Source organism: Callithrix jacchus, chromosome 14 (genome assembly GCF_049354715.1).
Source record: "Callithrix jacchus isolate 240 chromosome 14, calJac240_pri, whole genome shotgun sequence".
NCBI classification, from domain to species: Eukaryota; Metazoa; Chordata; class Mammalia; order Primates; family Cebidae; genus Callithrix; species Callithrix jacchus.
Window position 1 is genome coordinate 16,037,006 of NC_133515.1, and position 12,644 is coordinate 16,049,649.

Below are 12,644 nucleotides of genomic sequence, written 5' to 3' on the forward strand. Positions count from 1 at the left end.
GTCTGTTCTTATCCTTCACCCACTTTTTGATGGGTTTTTTTTTTTTGAGATGGAGTTTCGCTCTTGTTACCCAGGCTGGAGTGCAATGGCACAATCTCGGCTCACCGCAACCTCCACCTTCTGGGTTCAAGCAATTCTCCTGTCTTAGCCTCCGGAGTAGCTGGGACTATGGGCACACGCCACCATGCCCAGCTAATTTTTGTATTTTTAGTAGAGATGTGGTTTCACCATGTTGACCAGGATGGTCTCGATCTCTTGACCTCGTGATCCACCCACCTCGGCCTTCCAAAGTGCTGGGATTATAGGCGTGAGCCCGGCCAGGATTTTTTTTTTTAAGTAGATTTCCTTAAGTTCCTTGTAAATTCTGGATATTAGCCTTTGTCAGATGGGTAGATTGCAAAAATGTTCTCCCATTGTGTAGGTCGCCTGTTCACTCTAATGAGAGTTTCTTTTGCTGTGCAGAAGCTCTTTAGTTTAAGTAGATCTCATTTGTCAATTTTGGCTTTTGTTTCAATTGCTTTTGGTGTTGTAGTCATGAAGTCTTTGCCCATGCCTGTCCTGAACAGTACTGCCTAGGTTTCCTTCTAGGGATTTTATGGTTTTAAATCTTATGTTTAAGTCTTTAATCCATCTTCAGTAAATTTTTGTATAATGCGAAAGGAAGGGGTCCAGTTTCAGTTTTCTGCATATGACTGGTCAGTGTTCCCGACACCATTTATTATAAATAGAAAATCCTTTCCCCATTACTTGCTTTTGTCAGGTTTGTCAAAGCTCAGATGATTGTAGATGTGTGGTGTTATTTCTGAGGCCTCTTTCCTGTTCCATGGGTCTATATATCTGTTTTGATACCAGTACCATGCTATTCTTGTTATTGCAGCCTTTTAGCATAGTCTGAAGTCAGGTAGCGTGATGCCTCCAGATTTGTTCTTTTTGCTTAGGATTGTCTTGGCTATATGGGCTCTTATATTCATTCCAATACTATGAAGAAAGTCAATGGTAGCTTGATAGGGATAGCATTGAATCTACAAATTCTTTTGTTTTCTTTTCCCTCGTGTCACATCAGAGGGTACCTGATGTTGCTGCATCTTGTTTGTAGGTGATATTCACTTGATCACAAAGTTCATGCAGTGTCTGCCATGTTTTTATATGGGAAAGTTATTAGTGTTATTTTTTGGTGTTGTTAACTTACTTTCTTTCTCTTCTTTCTCTCTCTCTCTCTTTTTCTCTCTCTCTTTTGATGGACTCTGGTTCTGTTGCCCAGCCTGAAGTGCAGTAGTGCAATCTCTGCTCACTGCAAGCTCTGCCTCTTAGGTTCAAGAAATTCTTATGCCTCAGCCTCCTAAGTAGCTGGGATTCCAGGCATGTACCACTATGCCAAACTAACTTTTTTTTTTTTTTTGGCATTTTTAGTGGAGATAGGGTTTCACCACATCGGCCAGGCTGGTCTTGAACTCTTGACCTCAGTTGATCCACCCACCTTGACCTCCCAAAGTGCTGGGATTACAGGCATGAGCCACCATGCCCAGATGGTGGTGTTAACTTTCATAGATCAGGCATACTTTGGAGACAGCCCATTGAGTTTATGTCAATGTCCTGCATCTTTTCAGAATTCTGCTGAGAGATTTTAGGCTCCTTGGAAGATTCTTGTCTGCAAAGGTGATTCCTATATTTCTTGCTTCAATGTGATTCTTTATTTCCCTCATTCTTTCTACATTTATCAATTGGAAATCTTCCATAAGGATGACTGGTCCCTTCTTCTACACTTGTTTATTCATTCAGTTGTTTATTTCTGTCTGTATAGACTTGCCGATACTTACTTTATTGTATGGCTTCTAATTTAATACTATCAATACTCACTTTCTAGCTAAGATGCTTTCAGGTCTGGCCATTGGGAGCTCCTTGAGACAGGCTCCTGTGTCCTTCCAGCTTGCTCCATTTTTTAGTGAGCACCTCTTTGCTTCTGTAGACTGTTGTGGAAGTGGTCACCAAAGAAATGAACCCAGCAAGCCAGGCCTGACTCCAGGACATAACTGAAGGAGAGCTCACACAGGGACTAAAGCGTATTTTTCGTAATATGGACTTGGACATCTGGTGTGTAGAGGAGCAACGCTGCTAACCATCCTACTATGCACAACCTTCCTCCCTAAAGAATTATCCACTCCAAAATATCAGTAGTGCTGAGGTTGACAGCCCCAGGCTTTTACCCTGCCTATTAGATCTGGAGATCTAGGAGAATTTGGGATGCTTCATGGGGTCTTTTAACCAAATATGAATAAGATCACATCTACGTGTATGGAATGTAGTCAGAGATCCATAGAAATAAAAATGGTCTCAGTTTAGTCAAGAAAAGTAATGAAACTTTCTGAGAAAAGTTCTTCCTCTGTTTCTTTCATTTCAGAGGCAGAGTCTTACTGTGTCCCCCAGTCTGGAGTGCAGTGGCAGGATCATGGCTCACTGCAACCTGAAGCTCCCGGACTCAAGAGATCCTCATGACTCAGACTCCTGAGTAGTTAGGACTAGAGGTGTGCTCCACCAGCCTAATTTTTTTTATTTTAATTTAGTATTATTATTATTATTCCTGAAGAACAAGGAACTTGCTATATTGCCCAGGCTGGTCTCAAACTCCTAAACTCAAACCACCCTCCCACCTCAGCCTCCCAAATCATCAGAAGGGTTTTCTAAAAATGCCACTCAGTAGACACATCTATTTCTTCCAAAATACTTTTCTAGGTGATCACAGAAGTGTAGTTTTAGAACTTTATTGACAAAAAGCAGAAAATGTCCCCACACTCACCAGAAACTAGATAATAACAGGCCTTTTCTAAAATTTTTATCATAAAGTACAGAAGAAATAAAGGATATTTCAAGTTCCAATAAATCACAAGCTGTTTGTTTTATCAAAGACTCAATTTTATATCCACATATTTGCGATTAATGAAATCCTTTTACGCAGCTTTTCATTTTTTGTCCATTTTAATGGAACATATGCATTTGGATTTCCTTGGTGTCCAGGGAAGAGTGCATTTTTTTCTATACTTTACAGAATATAGCATTTATAACATTTTGAAGGGGTACCTCGATGTCAATTTCTCTTTCTTGCCATTTTATTGTTTCATATTTCCTCTCTCAGGTTTGGAATCATCTGGAAATAAAAAATTATCACATACATAGCAAGAATTATGATATTGTATAGGAGATCAGGAATGATTTATATATAATTCTAATATCATTAAAATATTAGGATGGGGCCTGGCACTGTGGCTCACACCTGTAATCCTAGCACTTTGGGAGGCCAAGACAGGCAGATCACTTGAGGTCAGTAGTTCAAGACCAGCCTGTCCAAGATGGTGAAACCCTGTCTCTACTAAAAACACAAAAATTAGCCAGGTGTGGTGGCATTTGCCACAGTCTGCTCTCAAACTTCTGGGCTTTAGCAATCCTCCTGCCTTGGCCTCCCAAAGTGCTGGGATTACGGGTGTGAGCCACTGCTCCCGACCTGCTTTGTTTTCAAAAAGTGAACCAGGTGTGGGAAGCTGATGATAGAAACTGGTTGCAGAAGCAGTAAGCCTCAGTGAAACCTCAATCAAGGAGGTGGGAGGCATCTCAGAGGTGCAGGGGTGAGCAGGATGCAGGGCTGTGATGAAACATAACAGCAGCCAATGTTAGCAAGATGGAGCGGAGCAAATGAGTTTCCTGGCCCTCTTCCAGCCATGCCTCAGCCCCAGCTTCCTGGCAGCTTCCTGCAGCCTGGCCAAAGGCAGTCTTTCTTCCAGAACCCCCACCTTCTGGGAGGGTTGAAGCTTGGATATAAAACAATATAAATGATTATTGAGTAAGGTCCTTTATCCAATACTTCACAAATCTTAGAGCCATTTGTTGGAAATTGATTAGATTTGTTCCCCAGAGTTAAATGAATTAGGCATTGATATAAGGCTCTCTCTCTTACTCTCAGTACACACATTATATATATATATACACAGAGAGAAAGAGAAAGAGGAGAGAGAGACAGAGAGAGAGAGAGAGAGAATCCTGTGATCATATAAATCAAAGGGCAATGAAATTTTTCTGCAGTCTGGAGGAGAGAATGTCAAAACTAGACAGAGAAAAACAGTCTCACCTGGTTGAGTATCAGCAAATTACACTTCTGTGGCTAAATCAAGAGCCATTTTGCCAAATGCCAGTGACCAAAATGCCAGATACTAGAAGCTATTGAATCTTCTCCGGAGCTTCAGCAGTGGTCTGCCTCATACCTGGCACCATTTCTTCCAGAGAAGGAGAGGACCTGAGAGGTGGTGTGGGGACAAGAGAGGGAAAGGACTTGAGGGACAAGGTCAGGCAGAAGAAAGAGAGGACCTTCAGTAGAAGTGCAAAAATAAGAGAGTCCCTTTCAATGTATCTTTGCTGCAGATGCTCAAAAAAGGCAGAAGGAGCTTTATCTTCAACAACTTTAGAAGTCATACAGAGTGTTTTGATCTTAGGGAGTCACAATATTATTAATATACACATGCTCTGAGCATTCCTGCAGCAAAGAAATCTGACTTGGATCAGCTCAGCATGTTCCAAGCGGGCCAACACCATTTTGCAGGTTATATCATAGAGTACATTGAGAAATGCCCTCCTGGAAGACAAATTTGCTCTGGGTCCTCTGTCTGGGGAGGAGGGGGTCCCTGATGCAGAGCCTCTCCAGGCCTTTTCAGGAGTCCGTTTGTGAAGGGCCACTACGGGAGGCCACTACCATATTCTGACTGTGGTAGCATTTACGTGAAGACCCGAGTGCCTGAGGGTTCGGGGTGGAGTGACCAGAAAAGAAGATACTGGAATGTCCCTAGGGTCCTTTCTAGAGTGCTGGATTAAGAAAAATTGTGGGCCAGGTGTAACGGCCTAAGCCTATAATCCCAGCCACTCCAGGCCCTTTCAGGAGTCCATTTGTGAAGGGCCACTATGGGAGGCCGAGAGGGGTGGCTCACTTGAAGTCAGGAGTTTGAGACCAGCCTGGCAAACATAGCAAAACCCCATCTCTCATAAAAATACAGAAATTAGCAGGTGTGGTGGTGTGCACCTGTAGTCTCAGCTACTATGGAGGCGGAGGAACAAGAATCACTTGAAATGAACCTGGAAGGCAGAGGTTGCAGTGAGCCGAGATCATCCCACTGCACTCCAGCCTGAGCAACAGAGGGAAACTCTGTCTCAAAAACAAAAAGAAAAGAAAAATTGTAAAAGAGATCTTGGGTTTCTTTCCAGAGCAGTGCTGATTCAACAGAAAATAATGCAAGCCAAGACGTAATTCTAACTTTTATAATAATAAAAGTAAAAAGAGGCTGGGCACAGTGGCTCATCTGTAATCCAAGCACTTTTGGAGGTCAAGGTGGGCGGATCACCAGGTCAGGAGTTCTAGAGCAGCCTAGCCAACATGGTGAAACCCTGTCTCTACTAAAAATTAGCCAGGCATAGTGGCATGAACCTGCAGTCCCAGCTACTTGGGAGGCTGAGGCATGAGAATTGCTTGAACCTAGGAGGTGGAGATTGCAGTGACCTGAGATCGTGCCACTACACTCCAGCCTGGGCGACAGAGCAAAACTCAGTCTCAGAAAGATAAAAAAAAAGTAAAAAGACATCTTTGAAATTGATTCAATAATATATTTTATTTAATTTCATATACCACAAATTTTTATTTCAACATATATTCAATGTAAAATCACATGATTAAGGTTATTAGTAAGTCTTTGAAATTCAATATGTATTTGACACTCAGAACATATCTCAGGGCCCTGAATCCACAAAGTGACCTCAAGACAGAACTGTTAGTGTGCAAGGAGGTTTCTAGGAGGCCGTGCTGGGACCTCACCTCAGATAATTACAGGGGTCCTCATCTTTGGGGAGGGAGACTTGCTGGGTAAAGAGGGAGCCATGGGCCAAGAGACTTACCTATCTGCTAAATTGCAGGGACGGGAAAACAAAGAGCCTGGTGACTTCCTCAAGTGATGAGGCTGGCCCTGCTTCATTGTTCAGACTTCATCCCAAAGAAACACCCCCTCTGTCCCATGAGCATGTGGCAAAAAATAGTGGGCCTTGGTTTTTCTTCTTCTGGAAAGTGGAAAAAGGAAAAGGCCACATGGCTAAGCCGGCCAACATCTGGTCCTGCCCGCCTCTTTCCCATTGCCCACTGGGCTTGAGCTGGGCCCCTAGTGGTGGCAAAATATGCCTCCTGGTGGTGGCAGATATCCTCCCAATTCTGGTGCTGTCCTCATGGACCTAGGCAACCCGCTGATGTCACCAAAGGAAGTGTGTGCTTTAAAAAACTTCTGTTCGCTGAAGTTCCGTGGGAATGACGCTGAAAAGCAAAGCCAAGTTCACCAACCTTTTAAAAAATGACAAAGCTGCAAGAACAAGACTGTGTGTTTTGGAGGCCAGATCCTGCTCACACGCAGGGCAGTCAGTACAAGACAGCTCCAGAAGACCCACTTCACTGGGGCCAGGGTGGTGTGGGTGCAAAAGCTGCAGAAGAACAAGGAGGGATTGGCTACACACGAATCTGCTCAAAGGGAAATAAGGAAGACTTGAGCCATTAGCCTTGGCGGGACTCAGCGTGAGTGGATCCAATGCACTGAATTCTGAAGCTGCCAATGGTGCCTTATTCTCTCTAGAGACAGAGGTCAGCACAATAAGCAGAAAGGACAGACGCGTTTACTTGGTGGCAACAAAGCTACCATGCTTCTTCCCTGGACTTGGAGACATTCTGAGAAGATTGGGAATTATTCCCAAGAAGGAACGCTAATGGGAGTGATTGGAATTCATTTGTTCAATAAGACTGTACTTACTGAAAGACTGCCTTGTGCCAAGTGATGTGCTTGATACTCAGGATACAATAGCGGGAGCACCCAGACCCCAGACCCTCCCTTGTAAAGCTTACTTTCTGCAATGGAGATGGCCGGCAATCACATCTGCCCCTCCAGTCTGGGAATTCTAAAGGGAGCAGCTCTTGATCCTCCAGCAACATAGCTTTGGGACAAGACAGTTAACACTCTAAGAAGCTGGTAGAACAACTCAAGGCTTCCTTATCCAAACAGGTCAAAGAGGCAGAAGCACAAAGAGATGACAGTGTCGAATTGTGGAAAGCCACTGGTAACTCCAGGTTTGGGCGCAGACCCTGAGACTAGCAAGGGACCAGAAAAGAGAAAAGGGGCAGTGTCTTTGCCTCTGGATGACCACAGCTTTTTTTTTTTCAATAAGTAATATGACAAGATGGATGTGCTCTTAGATCCCTTTTGGTTTTACAATTTTAGATGAACTCAGGAATTATAGATCCATAATCAGGAGTTAAGGGAAAAGTAGGGACTCCCAGAAAAATTTCAGAAATTTTCAGCTCTTTCAACAAAGTCATTAATGTCCCCACACAGAAATTACCATCAGGCTACTGGGTCTCACCTCCTAGGACCCCCATTGCTGGAGCTGATCTTTTCCATTAAGAAAACCAAGGGTGTCAGGGTCAGAAGCTGGTATTACAAGATCTAAGAACTCCACTAGATGCTGCCTGTGAAGCAGCATCACTGGGGTAAATACCGGGGGTGGGAGGGTTGTCTCATGCCAAGAAGATTAAGGATACAAACTCATGTGGGTGGGTTAAGGAGTGGAACGTTTCATAGGCAGAAGAAAAGAGAGAGGAGAGCAGCTCTCTCTTGCAAAAAAACAGGTGTCTGAAAGGGAAAAGTGGCCCACAGTGGACTGCAGCAGATTTTATAAACAGGCTTGAGGAGGTGGTGTCTGATTTACGTCGGGCCCACAGACTGGTTTGAGAAGGTGTGATGTTTACATAGCAGGAGGGGAAGGCTGGTTGCCCCACCCTAATCTTATTATGTAAGTGGGATTTCCACTTGGCCAGTGCCATCTTGTCTGCTCCTTACTATACATAGGGCTGGAGAAGAGAAGGTGGAGCCACCATTTTGATCATGCCTATTCACAGGTAGCCTTTTTCTATTGGCCCAACTGCCAGCTTTCACCCGTGCAAACTTCTAGCTTGCTTATCTATGTCTGCAGCTCAATTTTACTGGCTACTCTTTGTTAGAAAAGACAATGATTTGGGGGCTGCTTTTCATTAAAAGGAAGACCTTACTGGAGACTCCTGTACCCTCTCTATCTGCCTAAGTACTTTTTCTTTACTCCTATATCACTTGGGCACTCTGGAAGTTTCATAGCTGAACTCAATGAAGCTGGGGCTATCACCTTGCCCAGTGTCTGCCATACAGAGCACAGAAAAATTGGCACTAAGGAGACTCTCCCCAAGGGCATGTCTGCTAGGGATCCTTAGCAGAGAAATTGGCTGAGCTCTGGCCCTCCTGACACTCAGGCTTGTGCTTTGCCAAGCTGGGTAAAATTGCTGCTTGCAGTGAGATCAAAGGCGAATCTGCAACCTTGCAACTGAAAGGTCAATGTCAGGGTCAACCCGTTGAAGGTGTGCTTTCAGCAAGGGTAGGATTTTCTCAGCCAACTTTAGGTAAATGAAATCAGCCTAGAGGGAAACAAATCTTTCTGCCAAACTCCATTTGAAAGAACAAAGCTCTCTTTAAGACTCTGAGAAAAGGACAGAATACCTTTAAAAAAAAACCTTTTAAACATAATACAGCTGGATAAGAAATGTTAAAAGCTAGAAAGGCTGCTCAAGAACAATAAAACAAATAGAAAGTTGTTTAAGAAATTAGTGATGCCAATGTGATGTTTTACAATGCCCCTGGATCTCTTAACTTATGTGAATAAACTTAGAACCTAGCCTGAGTCTGATTTTCTTCTTGAGATCAACACAGCATCTTTCTAACCTAAAAGCAAATAGCTTCAGAAGTGCTCAGGAAATGACTGCTAAATGGGTTAAGTGTAACTCTTAGTTACACATCTGTTCCTCTGAGCTTAGAGTTCCTTGTACTTGAAAAACAAAGATTCTCCCTCCCCCAACCAACCTACCTTATAGCTAAGCTCTTAATGTAATTTGCATTTGTCAAAATAACTTCTAAAGCTTCCTTTGTCTGCCCTGAGAACTCCATCTGTAGTGTGACTGCCAGTTTCTGGTCTCCTGAATTGGTTTTCATACCTTGTCCCACCACCCTACATGCTCAAGGAAATCCCAGAGAGTCAAGGTAGAGAAACCCAAGTCTGTTATCCTTGCCACCTCAAATCTTTAATTGACCGGGACAAGGAGTGTGTGTCTACTTGCAAAGTAAATCCCTATGACCCCAGGCAGATGCCAGGATTTTATTTTTCTTGCTAATTAGAAAGCTGGATATTCAGAGTTGAGGGGCTCAATTACAGGATACCGTTCTTGGAAGTTCAGCTACCGAAGAATGGAAAGGGCGGTTTCATTCTGAATATTCGCTTCCAGATGTAATCATGCACATGCTGCTTGTAAGTGTTCTGTTCAGACACACAACTCAGCACACACACTCATACATATGCCACAAACACTCACACTCCTACCCACCACACAAACACAAACACACACTCAAACCACCACCCACCACACACACACATCCATACACACACTCACGAACATACAACCATATAAACACAGGCCTACCCAACACACAAACATCCACACACTCACACCCTTACCCAATACACATACATCCACACACCCCTACTCAACACACATCCACATAAACACAACCCTACCCAACACACACACACACACACACACACGCACTCAAACCACTACCCACCACCTATACATCCATACACACATACTGAGGGACTGTGTTAAAAAAACCTCTTCTTCCCAGGTCTGCTGGGGAGGGGTTTCAAATGCAGGAATTTCCCAGCTCCCCACCTCAGGTGGCTAGAGCTCTTTGAGCACCTCCTCCACACGGGCCACGTAAAATTCTTTGATCTTTCCGTGGGTGCCAAAGCCAGGTAGGGCTCTTTTGTCCCAAATTCCCACTGAAAGCTCTGGGAGGAGGGGGCTCTATAACTCAGGGTTGTAAAACAAGTAGCCAATCCAGTATCAGAGTCAAAGATCAATCAATCCAGAGGAAGTTTAAAAGAACTCCTCTCATTGGACGAGAATGAATGGAGAGGGAATAACCCAAGGGTTAAAACTTCAGCTGGTCCTACCTGAACAGATTTCCCTCTCTGGGTTTCCCTCCCACAACAGCGTAGAAGCTGTCTTCTCTCTATCTCTCTGTCTAATAAATCGCTGTTCCACAAAACTCTTTGGATCCACAATTTTATTTGGACAGTAAACTCACCGCACCTCTGGGATACCTTCCCCATTCTTTGGGATTAGGTAGGCCAAGAACCTACAAGCTGGATACTCCCCTGGTAACAATACCCCTACCCAACACACATCCACATAAACAATAAACACAGCCCCACCTAACACACAAACATCCACACCCTAACACCCCTACCCGACACACATTCATACATGCACACTCCTACTTAATACACATCCACATAAGCACAGCTCTACCCAACACACAAACATTTGCTCACACCCCCACCCAACACACACGCACATCCATACAGAGCCCTACCTAACACACAACATCCACACATAACCCTACCTGACACACATACATCTACGCAGAGCCCTACTCAACACACACACATCCATACACTCACACCCCTACTCAACACTCACACACACACAAACACTCCTATCCAACACACACACATATTCATACACACACCCCTACTCAACACACACACTCACACCTCTACTCAACACAAACACACATCCACATACACACCCCTATCCAACACACACACACTCCTACCCTACAGACAAATACACATACACATATACAAACACACCTCTACCCAACACGTACACACTGACTCATAAACACACTCTTACACACTTACACAACACACACACCTCTACTCGCATAGTCCTTCTCATACATACACATACACACATTTCTGCTCACAGGCCTGCCTTGCTGTCCCATTAACTCAGCTCTTTTTCTTATTGAGTCACACTTATGAATAAGATCTGCCCAGACTTCTTCAAGTCCTGGTGACCCAACTAACTAGTAGCTTAGCTGAGAAGTCACTCCCCAGTTTCCTGATTCTCAGATCCTAGGAGCAAGTGTCTCCTTTGCCAGTATTGGGATTATCTTCCTGTGATCCCACAGAAGCTCTATGTCATCTTACAGTCTCTTCCTTATTCCCTCATCAGTCACCACATTCTGCTCCTGCTTCCTTTGCAAGCTCTTCTGAAGTCATCTGGTATTTCCCTGGCTAACACCCCACCCTAAGTCCAGCTTTTTTGGGGGGTGGGGATGGAGTTTCGCTCTTGTTACCCAGGTTGGAGTGCAATGGCGCGATCTCTGCTCACTGCAATCTCCGCATCCTGGGTTCAAGCAATTCTCCTACCTCAATCTCCTGAGTAGCTGGGACTACAGGCCGCACCACCATGCCCAGCTAATTTTTGTATTTTTAGTAGAGACGGGTTTTCACCATGTTGACTGGGATGGTCTCGATCTCTTGACCTCGTGATCCACCTGCCTCGGCCTCCCAAAGTGCTGGGATTATAGGCGTGAGCCACCGCGCCCGGCCAAGCTTCTTATTTAAACGGAATCTTAGTGATCTCCCTGCCTCTAGCTTCTGTTCACTGAAATCTACCCTGCACTGTGCTGCCAGATGGAGTTTCTTAAGTTGTCACTTTTGTTGTTACCCCTCACCCAGCTATCGATGGCTCCCACTTACCTGTAGTTGATGAGTAATTTTGTGGGTTCTTCTAGCACTCAAGGGCTCCACAAAGCAGCCCGTGTCTCCACAGAGGCACTGTGCCCAGTGAAATGAGGCCGAACTTTCCAGATCAAGCTGAGCTGGGGATTTTCCCAGTTTTGCCACTCACAAATGGGTAACTTGAGGTCAGTCACCCAACCCTCTGAGCCTCAGGTGTCTCATTTATAAAATAAAAACAACTACTATTTATTGAGTGCCTCCTGTCTGCTGGACTCTGGGCCAAGCCCCTGTGAAGAACTGACCCAGCCGATTTGCCCATTCAGAGTGTGTTTCAGTACTTGCCATTGTTTTAGTGGACACAGGGAGTCTCTGGTGATTAGAGGCAGCCAGGGGGCTTGCAGGTCATCCCAAGGTTGTAGCAACAGCAGATGATATCAGGCTGACTTCCTAAATGGTTTTCATTCGTAAGCAGGCCCAAAAAACTTGTCCCTGCCCAAAGTTCATACTGAACTGTAATCCCCAGGGCTGGATATGGGGACTGGTGGGAGATGTTTAGATCATGGGGGTGGAGCCCTCATGGCATGGTGCTGTCTTAGTTATGGTGTTTTCTCGATACGTGTTCACTTTAAAGTGCATAGCACCCCACTGCACTCTCTTTCTCTTGCTCCTGCTTTCATCATGTGACATCCCTGAACCCTCTTTGCCTTCCACCATGGTTGCCTGTTTCCTGAGGCCTCCCCAGAAGCAGAGAAGATGCCAGCATCATGCTTCCTGTTCAGCCTGCAGAACCGTGAGCCAATTAAACCTCTTCTTTATAAATTACCCCATCTCAGGGATTTATAGCAATGCAAGAACCACCTAATACAGGAGTCCTATAAGCTCTTTGGGTAAGTTCAGGGAAATCCAGGCTCCCTGTTCCATGAAGAGTTTCCTGAGGGCAGATGTGGCAGGGTCCCTAAGTGACTGCA

General features: G+C 44.6%; 1 long non-coding RNA gene across 3 annotated transcripts in view; it reads right to left on the minus strand.

Moving 5' to 3' along the window:
• Positions 1 to 2,701: 2,701 nt before the first annotated feature.
• LOC108588170 (uncharacterized) overlaps positions 2,702 to 12,644 on the minus strand; it is a 45,352-nt gene continuing 35,409 nt past the window's right edge. For 2 of the 3 annotated variants that reach the window (XR_613552.5, XR_001907001.4), the window contains exons 4-6: positions 5,926 to 6,084; positions 4,118 to 4,282; positions 2,702 to 3,142 (exon numbers count right to left, since the gene is read on the minus strand). This is a non-coding gene — a long non-coding RNA (uncharacterized LOC108588170). The remainder of the gene's footprint in view (positions 3,143 to 4,117; positions 4,283 to 5,925; positions 6,085 to 12,644) is intronic. The other variant, XR_013526054.1, reaches the window with a different exon arrangement.